Here is a 7,190-nt window from a genome sequence, read left to right on the forward strand (position 1 = left end):
GTCATGGTGCTAAGTCTAGGATCCCTCCTCATGGTTTGCATATCCCTCTCCCCACTCCTCAACGACTGTGGCTTGATATTTCAATGGATTTTGTGATAGGTTTGCCAAGTATCAAAAAGGGTAAAGATAGTATTTTTGATGTTGTTGATCGATTTTAAAAAATGGCTTATTTCATTGCATGTCATAAGATTGATAATGCATTTTATGTTGCATCATTATTTGTTGAGCAAGTAGTAACATTGCATGGTATTCCCAAAATGATAATGAGCGATAGGATCTCAAATTCCTTAGCCATTTTTTAAAAGAATTGTGGGGATGACTTGGTACTAAATTGATGTTTCTACCTCATCACCCATAAATCGATGGCCAAACTGCTCACATGCGTCTATCTACTGGAATTTAGCAGATTTCTGAGTCAGCTTGGTCAACGGGGCTGAAAGAGAAGAAAATCCTTCTATGAACCTTCTACAATAACTAGACAAACCCAAGAAACTATGTTTCTCCATTGTTGTCGAGGGCCTTGGCCAATTCTTTACAGCCTCAATCTTTTGAGTATCCACTCTAATGCCTTCATCTGAAATACTATGCTACTGTTAGAAGTAATAGGTCAAACATTTTAGGAATCCCAAAACAGAAGAGTGTTCAATACTAAAAAGTCTAAAAAAAAAAACTAATACTATGCTACTGTTAGAAGTAATATGTCAAACATTATAGGAATCCAAAAACAGAAGGGTGTTCAATACTAACAAAAAAACTCTTTTGGATATAGGGAACGAAAGGTCAAGGAAGGGATATCAAAATAACTAGGTCTTATAATCACAAGTCAGTTGGATTATCGGGTTCAATCATAATTCTTTCAATTCATGTTTTCTTTTTTCTTTTTCTTTTTTGGGGCGGGGGGGGGGGGGGGGGGGGGAGAAGGTAAAGTTTTCTTTCCGTTCATGTTCATTGTAATCCAATACTAAATAATTGTTCTTTGAAGATAAATTACGGATTTTCTAAATCTCAGAGCCACCTAAGAAGGTTTAATTTAGTTCCAACTAATTGGTGTTACTTTGATTCCATTAAATTCCGTTCTAACTTAAGTCTGCATTGATACTGAGTGATTTTAAGACATTTCATGCAACTTTCTTCCACGTGATTTCAGAAAAAACTTCTTGTCCCTTCTTTATTTTGACAGAAGAAAATACAAATGAAATTACAGCGGGCAAAATAAATCTCACCTAAGGGGCCACAAAACCTTTTTTTCTTTCTTTTTAAGAGATAGAAGAATTAACAAATTAAGCAATTATCTTTACTTGGCTTTGGATCTTTACGAAAGGAAAGTGATTTTGAGCTTTAACTTCCTCCTATTTCCTCTTTAAGCAAAGTTAATTTCTCTTTTAATTCCTTCGTTCTTACTTCCTCTTCTTTTCTCTACTTCCACAAATATTTTAAGCTGGCACAGACGGGGCAAAAAAGCAACTTATAATAACAAAAAGCAATAATATAAGAAAGGGAAGACCAAGGAATCAAGTTACTGAAACAATGGAATTAAGGAAAGGTAAAAGAGAAGCAAAAGGATACTGGCAGCAAAGAGAGCAGAGTAAGAGAGAAAAAGACGAGGAGGAGAGAGAAGTTGCGTAAAATTATTGGAAGAAAACAGCAAATTAGAATTGGCAGTCCTATCATCTACAAAATTTTGGCTCAGATCAATAATTAAAAGGATAATCTGCATATTGTTTCATATTCCTACGCCAGCTACTCCCTGAACATGTCTTCTCTTCCCTAGAAATTCGCACGGCCAAGTAGAGAAGCAGAGATAAGAGAAATGTCTTAATATAGAGAAAATTGTTCAATCTGTACAAAGAATATGGAAATGTATCTAGCACTCGACATTTAAAACTGTCCACCAAGAGAAAAAACAAAACCAAAAAAAAAAATGGCACCGGTCATAAAATAACTCGTGCTACAACGTCAAATTGAGGTACAATCTTCCAAACAATAAAACAAGCATCATAGAACTGAAGATCTGCCACAGAAAACTTACTGGGTAACAAGAAGAACATCAATAGTTGAAGGATCAATTTCATCAAAATAGGGAAACGCAGACCTGCCTGAGTAAGCTAGATGAATGACATAGTCAAACTGCCAAAAAACATCAAAAGTAGTGAATCATGTTCACAACTTGTGCCCCCCAAAAAATGACAAAGTGTGTAGCCTACCATGATTGTTTGCCCCCTTAAAAGTCATGTAAACACAGGACCGTCCGACTTCATTTCCAACCCCTAAAGGAGTGATACTCAGTTTATCTCCTTCTCTATTAACTGCAGGACTAGGTCTCTTCAAAGACGATTGCGGTTGTCCACTAGATGCCATTCTTACATCCAAAGGACAAAAAGTTAGATTATAAAATTTATCGTACAAGGTATAATAAAATTATGCGTGGTATATGAAACGTATACTATGTTTAATAAAATGTATACAATACAATCACAACCCAGTGAAATCCCACAACATGGGGTTTGGGGAGGGTAGAATGTACGCAGACCTTACTCCCACCAAGGTAGGAAGGTTGTTTCCGAAAGACCCTAGGCTCAATAAAAGCATAAAAAGAGGTCAGATAAGGCTAAGAAATTCAATAAAATGTATACAGTGTATACAATGTCTACCTGAACCTGCGGGCATGAACGTAGCCGCCCGAGCAATCGGGGAGTCAGTACAGATAATGTACTGAGTATATGAGGCGTAGGAGTAACATAAGTATAAGCACAAGAATCATGAACAGAATCTATAACTCAAAGCTAAACGGACTGTCTGTATAGATTTGTATGAACATGTATCTGTATAACTGAGAATGCCTCTGTGGGCCCATAATCTACATGCTCTCAATGACAATCATGCTCATGTATATAGATATAGGTCATAGTACTGAGGAGTGTTCAGCCCGATCCATATCCTATCTAATAATGTCGAGGAACGTACAGTTCGATCCATATATCATATAATAATGCTGAGGAACGTACGGCCTGATCCATATATCATCATCAAGGTGCACCAGCTGATCAGGTGGTAATGCGTATATAACGCCTATTCATTTTCCCATACCCCATGTACATATAATATACGCATATATAATGCCTTCTGGTCATGGGTCAATATGCATATGTATATGAATGCAATGCATGACTGAAATGTATACATAGAACTCTCGGAGTGACATAAGGTCATATTACCTTCGATGGACAACTTTTGAACTAACATCATCAACATGAGTAATTTCAAGACCCATGAACAGAAGGAACAATCATATGGGGTATAGGGACATCGAAGACTGAAATACTCCTAGTGCTTCTAGTAGTAGAGTAATATGGAAGCTCGTTTACTCGCTTATTGGTTCACATCATAAGATCATGCCAAAAGGAAAGAAAGAATAGCCTTAACATAGCTTAACGTCTCCTTAATCGTTTAACGTTCTCCTTCCACGTTCACAAGATCTACATTTAAAAGGATCATATAAGGTTAAGTTTTAAAGACACTCTTAAGTTCAAACAAGAATAATTCATGAACTAGCGAAAATTGGGCAGCATTTCCCTTGTTTTATTGGCTTCCATTATATCATAAAACAGCTCCAAATCAACAATGACATTATCAACAATTTCGTAATTAAGAGACTTCATTACATGCCCAAAATTCCTTTTCACAACTAACACACAACAACGATTTCAATAAAACTCTATATACACTTGTATACCACACTTCCTCATCATCATTACTACCATTCATAGCAATATTATACCTGAAGTACTCCAACAATTACAACTCAAGTCAATTTACTACCCATTGCATTATCAACCCACATTTGAACTTCTTCTTTTGCTTTATTTTCCTCAATCAAGTTATTCAACAACTAGACATTCTTAATAATATGGAAAATAAGTATAAAAACTCACCTTAGTCACACAAGAGCAAACTTTGAGTCAAATCATTCACTTGAGTAAAACCCCAACTTCAACACCAAAGAACATCTTGAGTTCTACAAACCCTAGTGAGCCTTTTCACACTTGAATCTCTTAATTATTGCTATTTGATCTATGATCTCTCTCAGTTTGTGTGGATATGCTTGGAGGAAGGCTCTAGAGCTTTTAGGGATTTTGGAAATAATGAAAATGAATTAAATGAGCAAGGGTCGTCCATATATAAAAAAGATAAAAAGCTGATCTGACCTAATTATACGGCCATTTATACGGTCCGTATAGATTTTACGGTCCGTATAAGTTATACGGTCCGTATAAGTGGTCGTACAACCCAACATTTCCGAAACTTTCTCGCGTCGATTCATTCAACCTACAATCCTTATGAGACCTTATTGACACTTATATAATAATTCATTAACCATCTAAGGGACTTCATATCTCTTCCTCAAGGTGATGCTAGGAAATGCATAGCTCAAGTGATACGAAATTTCCCAAAACATGGCTCAACCTTAACTTTCTCTGACAAACTTACTTTTTTATCCTCAAATGCCTTTGGAATCTTAATTAGAATCATCAAACCTTCTTCTTCACCTTACAAGGGATTCATGTCCACTTTAAGTTTACATTGGCATGTTCATAATGCGAGTGACACGAAGTTCCAAGTTGTAACAACTACTTATTTGCATTTGATGACGCTCATGTTTGTGTTGGGGTGCATCTTATGTTGGAGGGGATTCTCACGGGGTAGATGGTTGTGTTCTTAACCATGATAGGTGGATATTACTCTCTTTTGATCCCGATGATATTTTGTGTGACTTGGTCTTAACATAACATTGGAGGAATCCACTTCTTAATATCTCATATGTGCGGATTGATTCATGATGACTATTGAAGAGTGGTTACACCACAAGTTTATCTGTCCTTGAAGTGAGAATATGATTGTTCCCTTGGATTTTGCTAGGTTCCGATTCGAGGACGAATCCTTTTGAAGAAGGGGGGGATGATATGATCCTAAGAAGCTCAAGGACAATTATAAAAGCTAAAACCCGTGTTAGAGCTTTGGATGTGCATTTCCATACCACACACCCTTCAAAGAGGAAGATGAGGCCTTTGAAGGCCATTGAAGAGCAAGCCACAAGGTGTGGATGATTGTTTAGGAGAGACATGGAGATGAAGGTCCATTGACAGAAACCACACAAAGTGGTTAGAAGCCACACAAAGTGGTTAGAAGTGCAAACATGGCTAGAAGTGCAATTCATGGCTAGGAATATAATTCGTGGCTAGGAGTGCAAATACGAGGCTAGGATTGCAATTCGAGAAAGAAGAGCCCATGTGGGTTAATTTGTGCAAAGTACCACTTTAGGGACTTTGTTGTAATAGGCATAGTATAAATAGACTACTTAGTCTTCATTTCAACTAGCACAACAAAAATTACTATAGGAAATGCCGGGGAGTTGCTAAAACAAAAGAAACACAAATCTATGTTTTATACCAAGTTGTGGATAAAAGAAATTCCTTTTAAAATCTCATTATTTTTATATATTGTGGCGTTTGAACTACAAGTTACCTGTGGATGAGGTGGTTAACAAGATTAGAATATCTATAGTACCGAGGTGCAGGTGTTGTGTTCAACCTCAAAAAGAAACTATTTCACACCTTTTTCTTACTGGTTCATTTGTTGCATCAGTCTGGCAATACTTCACGAGTGCTGCATGTATACTTGGTCCATTTGTATAAAAACATCATGTTGTAATATAATGGTGGAATGCTGAGTGCCCTCCTAACTCCTAAGCTCAAGCTCTTGTTTTCGGGAAATTATCGAAGAGAAGGAACACCTCTATACACGGTGGCAATATGACAAGGAAGAAAGTGAATCATGAAATCAATCACAATATGTACCAACTAGAAAGAGTAAAGTATTTGTGGCTAAAGATTTTACCACTAAATTGGCCACATCTGATTCAATTCCTTGAAGGTTGTAGGCCACAAGTAAAATGTAAGATAGTAAAACGTAAGATAGTACAGTGGAGTTAACTTCCTATAAGATGGTTCAAATGAAATACAGATGGGGCTTCCAGAGGCAACTCTGGACTATGTTTTGCTGCCTTTTTTGTTAGAAATAGTAGAGGAGACCTGGTGTATGCAACTACAAGAAGGTTGACAGTTAAACAAACATACGTGCTGAAGTTAGGGCCATACAAGATGGCACTGAGTACTGTATGAACAACCAAATAAAACATCTGATAATTGAAACAGATTCCCTAAAAATGAGAAATATTATGGAGGGAATATAGGAGATACTTTGGAAGATCAGTATGGAGGTTAATAGAATCAAATTCTGGAGGGAAAAGGTCAAGTGCAATTTGTCCATATCTTGAGACCAATGCACTGGCAGATCTTTTAGGTAACCTAGTTTCTAATTTTGCAGGTACCATACAGTTCAAAACATTCCAGGACATGCCATCAGAAGGAAGGAAGGTTTTGAACACTGACAAAGCACTAATTCCTAACCTGAGATTCAAATCCTTCAAGAGGAGGGAGCCAGGCTGAAGAAAAGGATTCTAAAACTTATCACATTAATTCTAATGTCTTACTTTAGACATTAGATTAATGTTCATCAGCATTCAGATGTCTTCACTGTAATTCTATAGGACAACAAAATAATAAATCCCTGAAAATCATAGCAGATTTCTAGTCATATAACTGGATAACTATCTAATTATTTCCTATCCAATGTGTGGTACTAACAGTAATGTCAGGTAACAAGGTATTGGAAGGGCATCAATAGACAGTTAAGTTCAGATTTACAAGAAAGAGGTTATCAAAATCACAGGATACAAACCAGAGTTATGTCAGGAAACTAAAGGATCAGATACAGGTTACAAGTGTTGATTTTTAGGAAACTAAAGTCTCAAAAGTGGCTCAAAGTTGCGGCATCTTTTTGTATGAAGAATTTTCAAGGATTTTTTATTTAGCACCTGGTGAGAGCTTGGAGTTGATTGATGATGGAATCTAACCAAAGCAAGATGAGTTTGTTTTTTGCAGAAATCTTCTCATTTAGACATTAAGTTTCGTTTATACATAGTCTGTTGGAGACATGTTGTCATTCAATACACTTAGGCTTTAGCTTTCTTTTTAGATTTTAGCTTGTTTTGGTGTTGGTTTTTTTTTTAACATTTTTCCGCTTTTCAGTACTATATTTAGACAATTTTTATTTATATAATACCACAAGCA

The 7,190-nt window shown here is 36.4% G+C and overlaps 1 protein-coding gene across 1 annotated transcript in view; it reads right to left on the reverse strand.

The window, feature by feature from the left end:
• LOC132615837 (cleavage and polyadenylation specificity factor subunit 3-I-like) overlaps nucleotides 1-7,190 on the reverse strand; it is a 55,413-nt gene that overhangs the window by 29,009 nt on the left and 19,214 nt on the right. The gene's annotated exons all lie outside the window — the stretch shown is intronic.

This window comes from Lycium barbarum, chromosome 10 (genome assembly GCF_019175385.1).
Source record: "Lycium barbarum isolate Lr01 chromosome 10, ASM1917538v2, whole genome shotgun sequence".
NCBI classification, from domain to species: Eukaryota; Viridiplantae; Streptophyta; class Magnoliopsida; order Solanales; family Solanaceae; genus Lycium; species Lycium barbarum.